Source organism: Piliocolobus tephrosceles, chromosome 7, assembly GCF_002776525.5.
Source record: "Piliocolobus tephrosceles isolate RC106 chromosome 7, ASM277652v3, whole genome shotgun sequence".
In the NCBI taxonomy this organism is placed as follows: domain Eukaryota; kingdom Metazoa; phylum Chordata; class Mammalia; order Primates; family Cercopithecidae; genus Piliocolobus; species Piliocolobus tephrosceles.
Window position 1 is genome coordinate 144,407,227 of NC_045440.1, and position 22,214 is coordinate 144,429,440.

The window sequence follows — 22,214 nt, forward strand, 5'->3', positions numbered from 1 at the left end:
ACAGTTTTAAAGTCACACTGAATAAAAAGAAATTCAGTAGCTGATAATTTAATATCCCACTGGTACTGGATGTGTAGATCTTGAATCCAAGAAGGAAATCAGAACCGTATTGTTAATCATCAGTGCTAACACAATGTTATCATACAATGGAGGTGGCAATATGCAAACGAACCCCAGCAAATCCAGGAAAAGACCAAAATTTTCAACAAGTATAGAATTCTTTGGCTATGAACACTATTGGTCACACTCACTTATGCTATACATTTCTGATGCTGAGAAACTAAAATTTTTAAAAGTTCCCATTCCCAAAACTCTTTAAAATCCAAGAGTGTGAATTTAACTCAGCAAAATATTTACTCTGAGTATCTAATTACACAATCAAGTGAACAAAGTGAATACTAAAATTCGCATGTTTTGTAAATGTTTAAAAGCCTAGGAAAGAATCAATAGATGACAGCAACAACTAAATAAAAACCATTTTAATGGTGAAACTGTAATTTGGTGCTAACACACCGATATCCCAGTGGTACCAAAATTTTTACACCAAAAACTAAAATGAATCAGTCCATACCTCTACTCATAAAACCGCAGCCTTTTACAACAATGCAGCTTCCTCCTTTTAAAAATCTTTCATAAGTGGAGTAACATTATATTTAAATATATTTGAAATAATAAAAAACATTTTTACTATATTCTTCATTAAGAACTTTATTTCCCAACTTACACATTCTCTACTACTGTAAGCAAAAGAGCTGATCTGCTTGTAGTCAAGCACAAATTACATAGCATTAACTTCTCAATATGTTTCCCAAATACTGTCTTGAATGTTACAATGAAAATGCTGTGTTTTATATTTACATTTTTATGTGAATAAAAACTCTAAAAACATTAAGAAAGAAAATTGCTTATGCATGGTATTCCTAAGCCCACCTTACAATAATATGGAGTTTCAAACTGAATATACAATCTTTTTAGTGAGTAAAAAAAACTAATTTTTAAAATAAAAAAATACATGTTACTCTTATTTCCTACAACCCTGTTTAAGTTAAAATTCCTCTCCTTTTTCCTTAAAAACTTCCAGATTACAGAATACACAGATGTCTTAAATTAAAAGAAAAAATAAAACTATTAAGAGACATGGGACAGAACATTAAAAGATAGCTTAATGCACTTAAAATTCGTTTCCATAAAAAATATTTTCATTTACTATATGAAAAGCTATCTAATTGGTTTCATGTAATAACTGTAAACCCATACCAAATCAATTTCCATTTTTCCTCAAAGTTTTAACTGTAAATATATTGAAATAAATTCTGAAAAACATTTATCTACCTTTTCACTGCAAAAGCATGAATTTAAACAAAACTGAACATATTTTTAAGTTATTTATACCTTTAGCCCAACACACTGGAAATGGACTACAGCCGCTTTTCTCCATATAGATGGCACCTGCTGGTTTCAGGGCCTCTTGGCCTGCCAGTTCCAACAACATACACCCAATCCTATAAAGATCAAGCCAGGAGTCCGCACACAAAGTCCCAGTTCCTCGCTGTGATAGTATTTGCTTCGATCCACAAGCAAGACTAAGGTTCCCCTGTGTGCTCCTTTTTTCAGAGCTTGAAGCAAAATTTGGAAGGTGTTCCTTCTGTAATATTTTCCAGCAGCTTGAAGAATGCCTCTCAGTTACAGAATCTTCTCATGCTTCCGCAATCTGAAACACAGACCATCCTGGCTAGATTAAGCTACTGAACAGAATGAAACCAGCTAGTAATGTGACCCCATGGGTCTGTGTTCCTAGATTCATTCAGGGAAGGAGAAAGAGGGAGGGAAAAGAGGGAGGAGAAAAAGAAGGCCAGTAGCCAGTAACTTATTAATATGCTAATCTCACCCTTCTGTTCAATTCATCCAGCAGTTTTCTGTTTACATAACTGACAACCGATTCTAAAATCGAGTAAGCTGCAAATCAAGTCTGACCCAGATCATGTCTGTAGATGGCTTCTCAAACCATTTTTGTTTTCAAAGTCATGCCTTTGTCATTTTACTAACCTAATTCTTTATGACCTTAGAGTTAAAATAATTACTTTGATGAAATAAAAATCCTTTCTGGAAAAAAAATCCTGATCTATGTCTCTATGTCCATAGGTACCCAAATATTTTTGTGGTAAAGTATTTTTCCTGGTTGGTACGCTCATAGTAAGTGTATAAATTTTAAAAACTCTCTCGAAAACAGAAAATCAAGAATTTGAGGTGCCACATTCTTTAAAATTAGCTTAGGGAATATTGAGGGATCCAAGAGGCATGATTTCCTTTCTTAGTTTCAAAACATAAGCGAGTAATAAACTCATACTAAAGAAGACAGACAGAAAAACACCCTTACAATCTGTACTAGCAACTTTTTAAAATGCAGAGCTACTTAGTTTTTCCATTCAAACTGTGAGATAGTCACGATCATCTCAAAAATTTAGCTATCTGAACACATTCCACTTTAGCAGTAAGATAATTAGTAACGAGGCTCCTGGTGCCTTTGTCCTCTGAACATACATAAGACACACTGAGACTCTACAGTTCTAGGTTTCCCAAATGTGGGTAATTTTGTTAGTAGTACACTTGTATAAACCAATCAAAAATCAAGTATTTTACTTAACAGTGAAAATGACTGAGGCTTTGTTTATGAAGTCACTAACCTCTGAAAACAATAGCTTAACAAAGCCTGAGGAGAACAAGAGGCTTATTTGTGTCCAGTGATGCCCCAGGACAATTGTTTCACTTCTAACACGCTACTTTTGATGATGGCTTTGTCTCTAGGTTTACTTTCAGGCTCCTAATAGTAGCCAGAGTTCAAGTGACCTCTTCTATGCTCCACTGAAAACACATCATTCACCAGCGTGAACTCTGACCCCAGGGAACACTGGGAAGAAAGGGGCTCCAGAAAAACACAAGCAAGCTAGAAAAAGAACAGAGGAAATAAGCAACTAGATAAACTAGAATACGTGAAAAAAAAAATCCCCAACCTCCACCATTACTAAGAGACCGAGACTGTAAAGGATCACTGCCATGATGGGAAGGATAAGAGCACATTCACCAGCAAGCATATCTGACCCACTCCCGTGAGAACGGACTGGAGTTTAATCCGAGCCATCGACTAACAGACTGTACAAATAATCCAAGCACACTGAGTCCATCTTGGAACTTATAGCTGTCAAAAGTTACAAAATAAAAGCTACCTTCATTAGCAACCTACAATTATATTCTACACACTAAGTACTGATTACATGTAATTTTCCCATCTTTTAAGCAAACCTGGTATTACAATTCTTTTAAAAATGAGAGCACTAAGACTAAAGACAGGGTCATAGACTAGGAAGGGGCACAGGAGTTACCAGGCCCACTCGCTCATCTACGATGCCAGGGTCTTCACACCACAGCACACCACCCCACCACAGGAAGGATTTTTTAGTCAGACTGAACACCTGCCACAGGACCAGGTGAGCAGGGTGGTAGTGGCTGGAGCTAATACAGTTGCAGTGACAGAGAGGACAAGAGAGTAAGTGATGGAGAGAATGAGGGAGAGGGATAAATCTGGTTTCTGTGACTTTAAAGTGATCAGTAGATGGGCGCTTTCTCTCCTACCACTGTAACTACTTCATAATTTATTTCAATAATCTACCAAGCCCACTCGCTCATCTAAGATGCCAGGGTCTGCATACCACAGCACACCATCCCACCATAGGAAGGATTTTTTAGTCAGACTGATGAGCTGCCACAGGACCAGCTGAGCAGGAGAGAGAGTCATATAAGCACAGGGTGGTGGTGACTGGAGCTAACGCAGTTGCAGTGACAGACAGGACGAGAGGACAAACAAGAAAAGTGAATGTAGAGAATGAGGGAGAGGAATGAACCTGGTTTCTGTGACTTTAAAGTGACCAGTAGATGGGGGTTTTCTCTCCTATCCCTGCAACTACTTCATAATTTATTTCAATATCCAAATATCATCTCCTAATGTGCAAGATCTTGAGAGTATGGGAAGATGTTAAGATACGAAAGAGCATAAATTATCCAGGTCAGAGACCAAGGAGACTAAGTAAAGACCAGATTGAAACAGCAGCTATGGAAATGTTAGGAACCAACTCGTGCCACAGAGAAGAGCTGAAGAGGATACAGGTGATACTGCTAGCAATAACCTATACCTTTTATTGAGCAACTATAGTTATATATAAAAAACTGCATTTAATCCATAACACAATCTCAGTGAAGCAGCTACTTCCCTGTTTTCACAGAAGACGAAAAAGTTCAGAGAGGCCAAGCAACTTGCCCAAGGTCAAAGAGCTGCAAAATGAGGCAAGTACTGGCTAGTGTGGTGATACAGTGTTTATTATTTTCTTCCTGACAAATTATGCTTTTAAATTCCTAATCCAGTGACATCTTGAAAAGAACAGAAACAGACTACAGTTAATGGCAACATAAGTGAAAAAGGGTAAGCAGTCCTCTATATTCCCTTATTTATGAATTCTACATACTAATATAAAAGCCAACCACTTATTTAAAAGTTGCGTGACCTTTACACAAAACTCTTTTAGTACTGGCATATTTTAAAGCAATTCTGGTAAATCCTACTTGAAAAGTAAACTCTCGTCTTTACCTTCTAGATATAACCAGAATACATGTATTTCTCACCACATCTCCTGGTCTTACCCCGGCCCAGGCTGCCTGGATTACAGCCATAGGCCTCCTACCTGGTCTCTCTGCTCCAGCTCTCACCACCTTACACTCTGTTCACAACCCTTCTGAGTTGTGCACTGATCCTTCCAAAACATCAATCACACAATTTTACTCCTTTGCTTAAAACTCACCAACAGTTCCCCAACTTTCCCAGATTCAGCACCTATATACTTAGCACAGTCTGCAAGGTCGTGCATGATATGGCCCCCCTCTATCCTCAAGGATCCCCTAGTTTCCTTGGCACGAACCACACTAACCTCCTTGCCACTCCCTGCCCACGTCAGGGACTCTGCACTGATGTCCCTCTATGTGGGACACTCTTGCCCCCGCGTTATCCACATGGCTTGCTCCCTTCCCCCTGCCACATCTATGCTCAAATGTCGCCTACTCAACGAGGCCTATCCAGACCACCCTGTCTGAAACTGCATGGCCCATCTACTCTCCCTGCTTCACTTTATTCCCACAGCACTTACAACTTTCTAAAACACCTCATGATTTACTTAAACATTCAGTTTATTGCCTGGCTGCCCCTACTACAACGCAAGCTCCGTGACAGAAGGAAATTCTGTCTGTCCTATACATATTGTCTCCAGGACCTTACTAAAATGGTTAAGATGTGTAGGCCATATATTCCACCGACCCGCCTATCACCTCTGAGTAATGAGAAGATGGCAAAGAGAATTTTTCTTTTCAAGGCTATGGTCACAGAGAAGGTATACGTATGTCTGGACATCAGTGACAGTATGGCATGCCTCCATCCTGGGCACTGCTTCACTTCCAGATCTCAGTACAGTACAAAGGCTTGGTACATACTTATTGAATGAATAAGTGAATGAAACATTATGAAAACTTTGCTTTCTCAAGAATATGAGAAAAGAAAAACGGACATAAAGTCTAGGAAAATCATGTAGACTGCCTGTTCCCACCCCACATAAAAAAATAAATCACATAATTTTGTACTGATACTCCTATGAAAACTTTCACCACGAATTTTAATACAGCACAAATGAAAATAGTGTGTGAGATTACATAAAATCATTAGGGTTGCAAACAATGTTATACGCAAGATCAGTAAGCATAAGAGAGAACTCTAAATTTCTTCATATGATGTACAATTTTGTCCAATCTGACCTACCTACAAAACCCTGACCATATATGAGAAGGTCCCTAGGAATGAACTATTAGGAAATGAACTACTTGTAAATGTCACCAAAAGCAGTTCACAAAATACCAGCCTAACTTTCACATTTCTCATATAATTGTCATAATTTTGTCTATCTTAAGGAATACCAAACACCATGGCAGCACTACTTGGCAAAGTAAAGCACTGATAAATACTTTTATGCCAATCGACAGGAGGAATGTAAAAAAAAAATTATTATTCATATCATACATGTATACTTCTAAATATATTATTTTTCACCTCTTTTATGTTTGCATCAATCAGGGAGTTACAGATTTAAATAACTTCGACAGTTTTACAATATGGTTCCTCCAATTAGCACTTGATAATTACAATATATCCTAACTTTAGAATGTCAGGTATCCTATACTGCGCTCATTTCCAGTAAGATTACTAATTACCATTCCTGTCATTTTGTCTTGCTGTTTCCACCACGAAAACAATTTTTCAAAAATTTTAGTCTATCAACAAAAATTATGACTCGGTTAAGACCAAAGAAATATTAGTCATAATAAATCTAATCACCTTCCAAAGACAAACAACAGGAAATACCAACAAATTCCAAAAGGTGACAGTATTGGCATTATTCACTTTCTTTGCAAAGTTTCTTAACAATTACTATACCTCCCTTCCGTTATTCTTGAGGAGCTCTAGGGAAACTGCAGAAGGCACTGAATTTGTAACTGGAAGATGCAAAGGAGCCCCAGTTCTGCCTGTGAGACAAAGAAAATCATTTCAACATCCTGAACTTCAGTTTCTTCATCAGTAAAATGAGGAGAGCAATACCTATCACTTATTGAGTACTACGTGCCAGTCACAAAATAGCATAATAGCAACGCTAATAATAATGAAAATACAATTTTGACATGATGATACCAGGTGAATGCTAACTGTACCAAGCCTTCTTCCAAGAACTTTAAAAATGCTGACTCATCTACCTATCACAACAAACTACACATGGGGTAGACACTGTTATCCCCATTTTACAAATGAAGAAATCAAAGCATAGAGAGACCAGGTAACTTAAATTCACAATGTCTCACAGAACTTTTGAGTTGCAAAGCTGGAAATCAAACTCATGCAGTCTAGCTACAGAGTCCATGTACTTCACCAATTTTCTGCAGTGCTTTCCACCTATTTTCTCAATTAATACTTTTAACAACCAACAACATAGATATTACAATTCATGTATGACACATGAACAAACTGAGGAACAGATAAATTAAGTAACATACCTAATATTACAACTAATTGGTTGCAGAGCTGGGATATGTATCAGGCACGTGGACACCAGTCAGATGACACAGTTAAACCAACACCTATAGTATCACCTACCTCCAGATGCTATAAAGGTTTCCAGAGAAGAGTCTGGAAACAGGCCTACAAAGGGTGAATGAATCACAGTGAGGACCAACGGGACAAAGAAAGGAAGAGAAGAAACACAGCAAAGAATAAGGGACAGATTAAGCTGCTCTTATCCCCATGCAACATCCTAATTCACCAGATCGTGAGGCTCATGTGATAGCCCTCTGGTGTCAGTAATCCTGCCCCAATACAAATTCAGATAAAAGTCATCACACTACCTGCTAGACATGCAGCTGGTACTTGACAGATGTATCAAAATCACCAGAAAATAACTACAACCACTAAATTAAGCAACAGTGAAATACAAAAAATAGATGGGAAAATGCAACTCTTACCATGAAAATCTTATTATTTCTGTCAATTGGGTAAGACAATAAAATGTATATTCTCAAGTACCTCTAAAATTAATGGCATAAAAACTATTTCATTATCTAAAAAGGCAAAAACAACAAAACCCTGGCCTTATTAATCTAAGCAGTATTTTCACAGACTCTAATTTCTTATTTTTGTTTTGCCATATAGACAGAGATCAAAGCTAAATTCCAGATTTAGAAACTGTTGAGAGGTTAACTTCTGTAACTGCTTTTTTCTTAAAGGCTCCTGAAATCTGTAAAAACATGTTGCATTCGTTTTTCAGATGCAGTGGTAGAAGCACGACAACACAGGACAGAATAAGAAGCTTGCCAGGCGCGGTGGCTCAAGCCTGTAATCCCAGCACTTTGGGGGGCGGATCACGAGGTCAGGAGATCGAGTCCATCCTGGCTAACACGGTGAAACCCCGTCTCTACTAAAAATACAAAAAATTAGCCAGGTGCGGTGGCGGGCGCCTGTGGTCCCAGCTACTCGGGAGGCTGAGGCAGGAGAATGGCGTGAACCTGGGAGGCGGAGCTTGCAGTGAGCTGAGATCCGGCCACTGCACTCCAGCCTGGGCGACAGAGCGAGACTCTGTCTCCCAAAAAAAAAAAAAAAAAAAAAGAAGCTCACCAAAATTTTCAATCTATCCATACATGTTATAAAACAGAGGGTTTTTTTTTTTTTTTTTTTTTTTTTTGCTTATACTGACCATAATAATGCAAATATCAAAAGGCAATCCAGTAGTTACTTAACACTAACATTGTCCAAAAGAAACACAGAACTTTTATTTTATGGAAAATGCATATACACACATGCAACTTATTTAATCACCATCAATTTTTTTTACCCTATAAATGCAATTTATCCACAGTTTGACTGCTCACCTTATTTAACAAATAGCAACAGTATCAAGCAATTGTGTCTTTCCAAGTTAGGTTAACTTTCCAAGCTAACTGAAGCAGAGAAAAACACTGATAAGGCTGTAAAGGCTCTGGGTTATTTGTCAGAAATTGGGCTTTGCAGTCACAGACATATTAATATTGGCTTGGGGGTCTGATGGTGTCAGGAGGACCCCTTGTGGTGAATGTAAATCCCTTCTACAACCTGCATTTCTCAGCTAAAAGTGAAAAATCAACAATATACATTTTAAATTTATCTCTCATGACGGCCTGAAAAAGCTAACCATTACTACAGACTCCATACTCTGTATCAGGCCAGGCGCTGTGGCTCACGTATGTAATCCCAGCACTTTGGGAGGCCGAGGCAGGTGGATGACCTGAAATCAGGAGTTCAACACCACCCCAACATGGTGAAACCCCATCTGTACTAAATACAAAAAATCAGCCAGGTGTGGAGGCGCATGCTTGTAATCCCAGCTACTTTGGAGGATGAGGCAGGAGAATCGCTTGAATCTGGGAGGTGGAGGTTGCAATGAGCTGAGATTGTCCAGTCTGGGCAATAAGAGCAAAATTCCACCTCAAAAAGAGGGGAAAAAAAGTGTATCTACGTGTATATATCAGTAGCATCTAGTGTGGATCTATTCCTCATCATATCTATATTCCAAGCAACAGACATAAATAAGCTTTTCTTCTTTCCAAACAGAGCAACACAGTAGTTGGCTTTTTTGGTCAATTTCCCTCCCGTATGCTTTTGGTTTTGTCATGCTGGTATGAATGGATGCTATTCCAGCTTAACAAGAGATTTCAGGAGTCACTTTTCTAATTCTATCTAAAAATGTGTATCATTAAGAAATGTTAAAACCAACCTAACACCCATTATAATAGCTGCTACTTTTTTAAAAAATAGAAAATAAGGTTTGGCAAGGATATGAAGAAATCGAAACCCTTGTGTATTGTTGATGGGAAAGTAAAATGGTACAACTGCTATGGAAAACAACATGGAGGCTCCTAAAAATATTGAAACTAGAACCACCATAAAGATTCAGTAATCCCACTTCTGGGTATAATCCAAGGAATTGAAAGCAAGGTTTGGAAGAGATATTCAAACACCTATATTCATAGCAGCATTATTCGCAATAGCCAAAAGGTAGAAGTAACCCAGGTGTTTGTCCACAAATGAATAAAAAGTATGTGGTATATAAATTCAATGAAATACTATTTAGCCTTAAAAAGGAAAGAAATTCTAACACATGCTGAACCTTGAGGACATTATGTTAAGTGAAATAAGCCAGTCACAAAAGAATAAATAACATATGATTCCACTTATATAACATATCTAACACAGTCAAACTTATGGAAGTAGGTAGTAGAATGGTAGTTTCCAGGGGATGGGGCTGGAAGGAGAGACGCTGCTTTATGGGCATAGAGTTTGGCATTTTCAAGATGAAAAAAATTCTTCTAGAGATCTGTTTTACAAAAATGTAATATACTTAATACTACTGGAACAGTAGACTTAAAAACTGGTAAATGTCAAATTTCAAATTTTTTAAAATTCATTTTTATCACAATTTTTTAACTTAAAAAATGTTAAAATCATTTTTAAAGAGTAAATCTCATTTATATTTTACAACAAATCTGCAAATATAATTATATTTACTTTTATAAAAGAGAAAAGCTTTGAGAACTTAAGAACAAGTCTAAAGTGAAAGAGACAGGAAAAAGAGACAACAACCAATCACTGACTAAGGGCTTAATATTGTTCCAGCCCTGTATAAGGTGGCTTTATGTGTATGTGTTTTAAAATGTGCTCCCCTAATAAACTTGGAAGTAATTACTAATATCATCATTTTCAAGAAAAAGAAAACTGAGGCTCACATACACAAGTAAAGGACTTGTGGCACAATTAGACTGTAAAAGTAAAATGTCAAAGCCACATGCAACTCTGAAGCCCAAATCATCTTCTCCATCACCCTAAATTTAAAGGTCCATTCAGTTTATTTCAAGTATCCTAAAACTTAGACACAGCCACATAGTATTAGATGTGTGACCCTGGCACTTTTTTTTTAACTTTCCTCTCTATAACTTAGTTTCTTGTCAGTTAAATAAAGTTTAAAATGGTATGTATTTTTCACAATTATGATAATTAAATATTATAAGCATAAAGGGCTTTGAGAGCACCCATAATAAAGGTTCCATGTCACTGTAAGTGCATCATTACCGTCTGCCTCTTCTGTGCATAGGCAATAAATTAAGCAGTAGGGATCCCAAAATATTGGAACAAAGTCCTATCCCATAAGGAGTTCACAGACCATCAGAAGACAAGCACATAAATCAGAGTACCCAGAAGTCTAACTTCTGGGAGACTGATCTAATAAATCTCTAATAAATCTTCTCTAAGTTTGAAGGCAGTTTGAGGCTTATAATAGGTTTATTTGAAATACTGAAACACTGTTAACAGCCTACATGCTTGATAGAAGGGGAGTGAATAAACAAACCTCGGAACATCAAAATGAATGACTATTTTTAAATGGTGTGTCTGCAAATTTTTCACTAACACTGGAAAATATTCATTAACAACAACAACGAAAACGTATCAAAAGAGGCAGCTCCCATTCCTAAATTGCAAAGATTTTCAAGAGAAATAGATATTTGAAAACTCCTTTTTCTTCTGTCCTATGTTCCAATGCACCACACTCTTGCTGATCTCTCTTTACTTCTTATTATTTTGGGTTTTTGTAGCTTCTTAAGGTAAAAACATAGAAAACTGACTATTTTTTCCTTTTAGTTATATGAGCACTTAAAGTTATAAAGTTCCCTCTTAAGTACTCTTTCAAGCTGCATGATAAAGACTGATGTTATATTTTTACTATTCTGCTTCAAATAACTTTCTAATTTTGAAACATTTTCTAATTTCTCTTTTGATTTTAGACTCATGTATTATTTAGAAAGGTATTTCATTTCTAAGTACTAAGGACTTTACTGGATATTGTTTCTTTCATATATTTGCTTTGTACGTTCATTTATTCTTTTGATCAGAAAATACACCTGCATGATATATTTGCTATGAGTTTAACTGGAAAAAAAGAAAATACAGGCCAGGAGCAGTGACTCACATCTGTAATCCCAGCACTTTGAGAGGCTGAGGTGGCGGACCTAGGCCAGAAGTTCAAGACCAGCCTGAGTAACATGGTCAAAGCCCCATCTGTACTAAAAATACAAAAATTAGCAGGGTGTGGTGGCACACATCTGTAACCCCAGCTACTCAGGAGGCTGAGGCACAAGAATTGTTTGAACACAGAAGGCGAAGGTTGCAGTGAGCCGAGATCGCGCCACTGCACTCCAGCCTGGGCAGCAGAGCAAGACTCTGTCTCAAAAAATAAGAAAAGAAAATACAATTATTAAATACAAGGTACAAAATTCAAATGGATATGCAATGAACCATAAACATCACCCCCCACTTCACCCTATTTTCTTTCCATCACATTCTCTCTAGATAGAATCACTGTTCTTAATTGTTTGTGTAACCTTCTAGAGGTGTTCCATGCATATACAAGAACACACATATGCAGATAGTTTCTTTTGCATTACACCAACATAATGCATTTTACATAATCTTCTATACCTTCTTAAAACTTACTTTAAAATGTATCTTCAGCCTAGGCAACAAGATGAAACCCCATCTCTATAAAAAATACAAAACAATTAGCTGGGCGTGGTGGCGCCTGCCTGTAGTCCCAGCTGTTCAGGAGGCTGAGGTGGGAGGACTGCTTGAGACGGAGAAGGCTGAGGCTGTAGTGAGCCATGATTGTGCCACCACACACCAGCCTAGGTGACAGAACAAGACCTCATGGTTTTTTTAAAAAAATTAAAAAATTGAAAGTATGTTGCTCATTATAGATTTTTTTGCATAAATTTTTGATTCTTAAAAATACTGTAGGCCACACGCAATGACTCATGCCTGTAATCCCAGCACTTTGGGAGGCCAAGGCAGGAAGATCACTTGAGCCCAGGAGTTCAAGACCAGCCTAGGCAACATAGTGAGACCCCATCTCTACAAAAAAATTTTAAAATAGCTGGTTGTGGTGGCACACACCTATAGTCCCAGCTTGGGAGGCCGAGGTGGGAGGACTGCTTGAGCCCAGAAGGTGGAGGTTGTAACGAGCCGTGATTGGGCCACTGCACTCCAGCCTGGGCGACAGAGTGAGACCCAGTCTCAAAAAAAAAAAAAAAAAAACTGCATTAAATTATTATTCATCTTAATTACCGAGGTTTTTGGTGACTCTTTAGATATTATGTCAAGACAAATGCCTCAGCCTAGTCCTGGCACTGTCCAAAGATCCACTTCCACATTCTACTCTTTTCCACTGACCCCATTCTCCTCAATCACATGACTCTCAGGGGTTTGTGAAACTAGAAACGTTTCTGCTCAATGCATGTTAAATATGATCACTCAATTTTTAAAGTTCCACTCTAAGAATAAAGATATTTAACATTTCTTTTTTTTTTCTTTTCTTGAGATAAAGTCTGTTGTCCAGTTTGGAGTGCAGTAGTGCCATCTCGGCTCACTGCAACCACTACCTCCCAGGTTCAAGCAAATTCTCATGTCTCAGTCTCCCAAGTAGCTGGGATTACAGGCATCTACCACCAAGCCAAGCTTATTTTTGTATTTTTTAGTAGAGATAGGGTTTCACCATGGTGGCCAGGCTGGTCTCGAACTCCTCACCTCTAGTGATCCGCTCGCCTCAGCCTCCCAAAGTGCTAGGATTACAGACATGAGCCACCATTTCTTTTTTCAAGAACCAGAACTACAGTAAGCAAAACTGTCAAACTCGTATCTACTTTAATTGAAATAATTACAATGTAATTTTTACACTGGACCAGTAAGCTCTGGAATTCATAAAATGTCTGAACTTTAAAGGAAACAAGCCATATAAAAACTTGTTAGCAAAATCAAAATTATGGATATTTGCATCATCTATGATACAGCAGAAATAATGTATTCATTCACTCTTTTTCTGTCCAATGATCCTGACTAACAGCAGCAGAAACTAAAATCAGCTGCTTCATCAGGGCACAACAGAAGACAAACAAGATGGGGGTTTGTATACAGCTAACTTACTAAGAGTCCTCTTTCCCCTGCCCTTTTTTTTTTTTTTTTTCTGAGATGGAGTCTTGCTCTGTCGCCCAGGCTGGAGAGCAGTGGTGCCATTTCGGCTCACTGCAACCTCCGCCTCCTGGGTTCAAGTGATTCTCCTGTCTTAGCTTCCCAAGTAGCTGGGATTACAGGTGTGTGCCACCACGCCCAGCTAATTTTGTATTTTTAGTAGAGATGGGGTTTCGCCATGTTGGCCAGGCTGGTCTTGAACTCCTGACCTCTGGTGATCTGCCCACCTCAGTCTTACAACGTGCTGGGATTATAGGTGTGAGCCACTGCACATGGCCCCCTGACTTTTTAAAACCAGGATCTCTAACAACAATAATCAAAAAAAAAAAAAGAATTGAGATTTCTAAATCTAAGACAGATGCAACAGGTGGCAATAGAAGAGCATTTCCTTTAGAAAAAATAGAAAAACTGCATAAAATATAAAAATCATCTCTTTGAAGACAGCAAGAACAGGAGGGGCTAAAAAACTTCAAAACCACAGAAGTTCAGCTGATCGTCTGCAGTTACTTTTACCTTTAGTATATATTTACCAATTCTGAGAAGAAGAAGGAGGCGGAGAATCTAGCGCATTCACAGAAAACTGCTGCCAGAACACAGAAAAATCAGGCAAGGTTTTGGCAGGCTAAATCCTAGAGCATTAGTATTCTTACTGTATAAAGGTATATTTATTGTCAAATATTACTCAGCAATAAAAAGGAATGAAGTACGGATACATGCTACAACATGGATGAACCTTGAAAACATTATGCCAAGTGTTAGAAGCCACAAAAGACCACATACAGCATGATTCCTTTTATACAAAATGTACAGAATAGGCAAATCTATAAGAAAGTAGATTAGTGGTCCTTGGGCTGAAGATAAGGAATAAAGAGTGATTGCTGGTGGGTATGGGGTTTCCTTTTGGGGTGATAGAAATTTCTAAAATTGATGGTGGTGATTGTACTCATTGTATAGTATGTGAATTATATGTCAATTAAAAAAAAAGACACAAAGCCTCTAAAAGGCAGTGAGTAGAGATTTTCAAGTATTATAAGACAAAGATTAAAGTTCCACACAAGAAGAAGATAAGGAAAAGGAACCAATAAATATAAAATAAATGACACAGAGCTAAAGGACAAAAAAATACCTTTAACAAATAAAAGCCACCAGTTGGTATTCAGAAACAGTAAGTTCTAGAAGATCAACCAAGAAAGAAAAAGAAATACAAATAAATAACTAAAATTCCTAGAGGAACCATAAACATTACAGAAATCATAAACCTAACAAATCATTGCTCTAAAATCTTGTTTACAATTGTAAGAAATTGAAAATAAACCCTTGGCTTTCCCCCCAAAACCTAATCCTGAAACAGATTTTCCCACATCAGTAAATAGCATTGGGGTCAGTGTCATGTGCCTGTAGTCCCAGGTACTCGGGAGGCTGAGGCAGGAGGATAGCTTAAGGACAGGAGTCTGAGACTGTCAGCATGTCATGATCATGCCTGTGAATAGCCACTGCACTCTAGCATCCTGGGCAACATAAGGAGACTTTGTCTCTAAAAGCTAAAATTTAAAAAAAATTTTTTGAAAGTAGCAACTCCATTCTCCTAGCTGCTAATGAAAATACCTTGACATCATTCTTGATTCCTTTTCTTTAGAACACAACCATCCCAACAAGTCTCTTAAAATTTACATCACGCCTCTGCTCAAGATCCTCCAGTGGCTTCCCATCTGACTCAGAACAAATAAATGCACAAGACCTTACAATGGCCCAGAACGCTCTAAGAGATCTAAACCACCCATGAGAAATAACACCTCCCCAATGTTTCTGCTACACGGCCTCAAAGTTTTAAACAAGTAATGTTTATCAAGTTATATTCTGCTAAGCCTCTGCTATGATAGTGATGAAATTTTCTGACCATCTGTTATTATAGACTGACTCCTATTTTCTGCATATAAAGTTCACTTCTGAAAACAACTCTCTATTGATCTCTCACAAGATGTTTTCTTTTCTGTAGGGAAAAGAAAGAGAGCTCAAAGTGGAGTTAGAGATTAGACTGTTACTGTGTTTACATAGAAAAAAGAAGACATTAAAAACTCCATTTTGATCTTTCTTTTCCCTACACTTTTCTACCAGTTTTTGATAATTACTTGTACTTGCTACCCTCAAGCCAAATACTGAGTGTCTTGAACAAAATTTCACCTTTTCTTAGCAACAATAACTATCCCCTTTCCCAATGTTTTATAGTTTTAATTTGCTCAATGTTTAAAATAAGTTACCTGTTAAGACTGGAAATAATCTTATTTCCTGGAGTTAAGACACAATTTTATTCAAATGCAATTTCTCAACTTACACTGTGACCTTCAACAAGGCATTCTCATCTCTGTAAATACTATTTGTAGAAAGGGCATAAACTACATACAAGGACTGTTCTAAGAGTAAAACATCAGGCATTTACGTGACAGCCTGTAAAATTTGACAGTTCCTATAAGGGAACTATGCAGGGATACCTGTCCAGCATCATTTATTTACTTAGCCAACTTCTACAGAACCATGAATCTGAGTGTTTCAAATAGTAGGGGGTACAATTACCTTGCACCTCTTTTCCACCACCACACAACCCCAACACTAACCTACTGAAGTACGCTAGTCCCTTGATACCAGTCAATAGAGGAAGAATAAGAAGAATTTTCCCCAAGACGAACTTGTGGTGCAGAAAGAAGAAAGTAGAGGGAAGCAAGGTAGCACATCTGAAACCAACCCAACCCCTGGAATTCCAAATTACTTAAAATGACATGTGCTTTTTCTAATATGAGGTGTGCTTCTGCCATTTGCAACCCAAAATTTCTTGACTAATAAAATCCATCAACTGAGTCCTACAAACTAACAACGTTCCCAATCACCCCAAAACCACCCTAAAAGGATTATTCTTCCATTAATTCTGCTAAGAATTATTTAGTGAGCACCTACTATATGCCAAACATTGTTCTAGATATCATAAATACATCAATGCGTGTCAAAGACAGGGATATATGCATGTAAAATGTGCTGATAAACATTTAACAACCAGCTCTGCAGGGACTGAAAGGGAGAAGCCCCAATTTGTGGTATCTGCTGATTTCTGTATATCTCTTGGTATACATGTGCACATATTTCTGTTTCATATGCACATGGGAATGGAACCACTAGGTCACAGAATGTGGACATGTTTAATGTTTAGTAGGTACCGACAAACTATTGCCCAAAGTAGGTGTACAAATTTATGCTCCCATCAATAGTGTATGAGACTTCCCATTGCTCTCTAATAGTCAAAAGCAAAAGTGAAACAAACAGACTTGAACTCCTGGGCTCAGCTGATCCTCTTTCCTCAGCTTCCTGAACAGCTGAGACTATGGGTGTACGCCACCACACTAAGCTAATTTTTTAAAAAAAATTTGTAGAGATGAGTTCTTGCTTTGTTGCCCAGGCTGATCTTAAACTCCTGGCTTCAAGTGATCCTCCTGCATCAGCCTCCAAAAGTACGGGGATTACAGGTGTGAGCCATCAACGACTGCTAAAGACACTGGAGGGAAGAATCATGACACCATCTGAACTAATGATTAATTTTACTGTCCCAAAAAGGAGGATGTGAAGCCAACAGCAAGTATTACTACTCCCTAAAACTGAACCTCCGTCTAACTGTACCTCTAAAAGCCAGCTACCAAGAAACCGTGATTATGTTTCTTAAAAAGTTCTTATCTGTTAGGGATATATACTGAACTCACATGGGTGAAATTATATGATTATATGATGTCTACGATTAGTTTTAAAATACTCGCAGCAAAAAGAAAAGTCTGGAACAGGCAACAGAATGTTACAACTGGGGCTCATTATTCTATTCTCTTTTATAAATATTTTTTAATTTCCACAATAAAATGATTAAAACATAAAAAATAAAACTGAAGGAAAATCCACCACACAAATCCATTTTTCTAATAGCCAATTTGTGTAAAGAATCAGTACTACAATTACAACATTAAGAAATGACACATGATCTTAAGTAAGTTGTCAATCAGAGGTTAAAAGTATTATCACAATAGTTAAATGTGTATAGCTAATTAGAACTGAGAGCATTAAAGAAGGGGGAGATAAGAACAACTTTTCAACAACATATAAATGTTTATTTTATATCTATTAGACAAACTGTCCATAAATGATAGAACCAAACAGAAGGGAAAAAGCTACTTTATACCCATGAAACATCCGAGGGCCCCAGAGCATATTATAGCAGGAACTACTGTGGAAAGGAAAAAATGACTCATATTAACAACTCAAGAAGGACTCAAGAATCAGGATTACAATTTACCGAAGGCAAGCACCCCAGGTCCAGAGGTAAGCACCTATGCCTCAGAGTGACTTTCCTGACAGATTCTTAGAGAGCACAAATAACACCTAGGCTGAGATGTATCCATGGTTCTCTGGCCTCAGGACCCATCAACTGCAGACAGGTCCTCCCAGAAGAAAGTTATTAAGACCTCGCCTGATTATAAACAGGTTTATCCTATACTAGAGACAAGGGAAGACTGGGAGGGGTTCAAAGCTGAGTCCAATGCCAAACTGGCTTGCAAAGACCTCTATCTGCAATTCACTCTATTATTTGAAACCAACAAAATGAAAGTTTTTTCCTAATGCGCTCTTCATGTAATCTTAATGCTCAGTACGTCCACATCTTTTTTTTTTTTTTTGAGAAGGAGTCTCGCTCCGTTGCTCAAGCTGAAGTGCAGTGGAGTGATCTCGGTTCACTGCAAGCTCCGCCTCCCGGGTTCACGCCATTCTCCTGCCTCAGCCTCTCGAGTAGCTGGGACTACAGGTGTCCGCCACCACGCCTGGCTAATTTTTTGTATTTTTAGTAGAGACAGGGTTTCACCGTGTTAGCCAGGATCGTCTCAATCTCCTGACTTTGTGATCCGCCTGTCTCAGCATCCCAAAGTGCTGGGATTCCAGGCGTGAGCCACCACACCCGACCTGTCCTCAGCTTTTAAGAGTAGATCAGAGCCTAGGCAACCAAGGGAAAACCCATCTCTTCAAAAAGAAAATTTTTAAAAATCAGTCAGGCATGGTGGCACGCACCTGTAGTCCTGGTTACTCAGGAGGCTGAGACAGGAGGATTGCTTGGCTACAAGTGAGCTATGATAGTGCTACTGCCCTCCAGCCTGAGCTAGAGTAAAACTCTGTCTCTAAAATTAAAAAAATTAAGTAGGTCAGAAACCTTATAGTTTTGTGAATTCAATCTTTTTAACTAGTAAAATCAATTGTGGGAAAACGAGAAGCAGGATCAATGAGCACTGTAATTTTTATACATCTTTATCACCTAAAGAGGTCAAGAGAAGACAAACATGTACTGTATACATAAATCAACATCATCCTAAATTCTCAGCAATGTCTTGAGCACTCACGAAGCCTACAACGAAGTATAAGGTAAAACAGAGGAAGAGGGGCCACTATAATAAAAGACACCTCAACTAAAAGCAAAAAGAACAACTTGTTGGGCCCATTTTCTACCCGGGATGCAAATGTGGGGGCCTTCCTGATGCACTGCACCCGACCAATGCTGTTATGTTTCAGAGGCATCTTTAGTTGACCTAAAAAAAAAAGAGCTCAGATCTTGATCTATCTCAGAAACAATCTGTAACCAATTCAAAAACTGGATCTCCTTAACCTTCACACCTCCGCCAGCAAATTAAAGAGCCATCTCCGAATGTGTCACAGCACACATCACATCAGACACTTTGGTTGCTATGATTTTTAAGCATGGCAAAGTTACAACTACATAAAATTTTTTTTTTTTTTTTTTTTTGAGACGAAGTCTTGCTCTGTTGCCCGGGCTGGAGTGCAGTGGCCAGATCTCAGCTCACTGCAAGCTCCCTCTCCCGGGTTCACGCCATTCTCCTGCCTCAGCCTCCCGAGTAGCTGGGACTACAGGCGCCCGCCACCTCGCCCGGCTAGTTTTTTTTTGTATTTTTTAGTGAGACGGGGTTTCACCGTGTTGGCCAGGATGGTCTCGATCTCCTGACCTCGTGATCCGCCCGTCTCGGCCTCCCAAAGTGCTGGGATTACAGGCTTGAGCCATCGCGCCCGGCTCAACTACATAAAATTTTAAACTTAAGTCCCACAACAGTTTTAAATATAAAAATTACCATTATCTGCAGCTCATCAGTCCAACAGGACAAAGATATTCTACAGAACAACATCTTTTTTTTTTTTAACTTTCTAGGAAGATAACCTTTTAGAGAAAAATACTGCTTTCAGTTAATTACATAAAGCTATTATAATGACTACTGCTCTTTTGGGATATGGCCTTTCCATGCATCTTAACAGCTAATAAACTAGTTTATTTACAAACAGGAAAACTACACATCAAAAACAGATGTAAAGATAATTAACAGCAACAACTAAAAGCATTTGATTTCTGATCCTAGACAAATAAGATTTATATTAATGTAATACAGAAACATGGATCTCCTGTTGTACAGGTGTCATTAAAATATACACCTAATTTGCATATTTTTAAGACCATCCATATTTTAAAATAAATGATGGAGGGCGAGAAACCACAAACTATATATTAAAGAATTTAAATTTTCTTTTTATAATCATTATAGCGTACTTTTATACTTACTTCCTGGGGAAATTATGATTTACTTCAGCTGTGGTTTTAAGTATTTCCACACTTGATTTTCTGAAAATAAAGTTATGCCACGAATTTGTCTATATAAAATGGACTTAAATATGAGAGAATGAAAGTTTATTTTTATGCTATAAGTATATATAAAGCCTGGACATAATTACAGGTGGCTTAAAGTATACTCTAATTGGCACCCTTGAATTACTACCTAAGAACCACCTTTGACTACAGGAATGTGCTAGTATGTATCTCCCAAGTTTAAGGAAATCAAATGTCATCTTTAAGTAAAAAATAAAAATATAAAAAACACCAAAAAACAGAAATCTGATTTAATCTAACAAAAATTGGAAAGAAAACGAAAATACTGGCATTACTACATACAGGGTTTAATGTAACTACATATTCCTAGTCCCAAAATATATCAAATATATTTACATATTTTTAATGTGACCACAAAAACACAAGACAATTTACTACAATGTAATCTTTCCATATAGAATATGATTCAGTGGGACATAGTGGCAGGGCTGCACATCTGTAGTCCCAGCTACTTGGGAGGCTGAGGCAGGAGGATCACCAGAGTCCAGGAGTTCGAGTCCAGCCCAGGCAACAAAGCAACACCCCATCTCTTACAAACAAAACAAAAAGAACATGACCGAAATTATTTATTCTGCTGAAAACTATACTCAGTACAATTTCGTTTTTTGTATCCTCAGACTTAGTTGATCTCTACGTTATTCTAACAGTTATCTAAGAAGACAACACAAACTCCTCTTCACATCTAACACAATTCACAGCACTAAATCTAGAGTATCTTTGTCTCCCCTCATGCAAAGAGAGACGATGCAAATAGAAGGCACCCATCACTAAGTCCACTAGTGTAGGGCTGTCCTGTTCCCCGTGCTTTCATTCTATGTCCTGACCAAATATCAGAGTGCTTTGACCACTCTGTGACCCAGCCATATACAGGTTTTCCCTAGCAGGCTTGAACTCAGTATGGAGCCTTGAACATTCCCAGGCATTAATAAAGGTATCTAAGTTGCTGCACAAAACACTGAAAGAAACCAGCCCCGGACCTGAGACGAATTCCTCAAACTCTCATAAAAACTCCACACATTAATCCCCTTGCTGCATACACATCTAGAGAGAACACCGCCCCACTCCTTCTTGCTGTCTGTCAGGATGATTGTCGCAATCCTCCGTAAGTTTCCCCAATAAATGCTCTAGACCGATCACCTGGTGTTTAGTACTTCTTTCTTTGGAATCCCAACCAGCCCCATCTCAGGATAGTCTGGAGCACTCCCTTGTGGGAAGTGCCCTGCCACTGCTTTGGGGGCAACTTCAGCCTCAGCTCAGTGGTACAAAACAAAGAGCTTCAGCTGAGGAAACAACTCTGCGCCACCCTTGGGTAAATGTCTAGCAGCAGCCACAGTATGTCCTAAAATAAAAACAGCCATCGTGATTACTGTACAAATGCCATACAAACATTTGACCAAGCTTTGTTATCCTCTTCTTCTCAATAAAATCCACTTATAAACTGACTGTTTTCATAATCCAAATATTTTAGCTAGGTGCAGTGGTGCATGCCTGTAATGTCAACTACTCAGGAGGCTAAGGCGGGAGGATCGCTTGAGCCCAGGAGTTCAAATCCGGCCTAGGCAATATAAAAAGACCCCATTCTCAGTTTTTTTTAAAAAGAATATTTTTGCATAAAAAGTCACACCCTGCTTTCCTCCCCTCTTCCATCTTCTTACGTGAATAAAAGTAGGGTTGGGGAAGAAAAGGAAAGGGCTGGGGGCAAACAAAGGATACATCTTCTTCAACAGTCTGAACAATCTTCCAGATGTATGCACAGTAAACTTTATTGTGTAATGAATAAAAGTATAT

General features: G+C 38.1%; 1 protein-coding gene across 7 annotated transcripts in view; it reads right to left on the bottom strand.

Moving 5' to 3' along the window:
- PTK2 (protein tyrosine kinase 2) overlaps positions 1-22,214 on the bottom strand; it is a 362,172-nt gene that overhangs the window by 279,559 nt on the left and 60,399 nt on the right. For 5 of the 7 annotated variants that reach the window (XM_026454578.2, XM_026454577.1, XM_026454572.1 and 2 more), the window contains one exon: positions 6,527-6,615. The exons of the other annotated variants lie outside the window; for them this stretch is intronic. The gene's annotated coding sequence lies outside the window, so the exon portion shown is untranslated. Of the gene's footprint in view, positions 1-6,526; positions 6,616-22,214 lie in introns of those variants that run through there. 7 annotated transcript variants of the gene reach the window in all.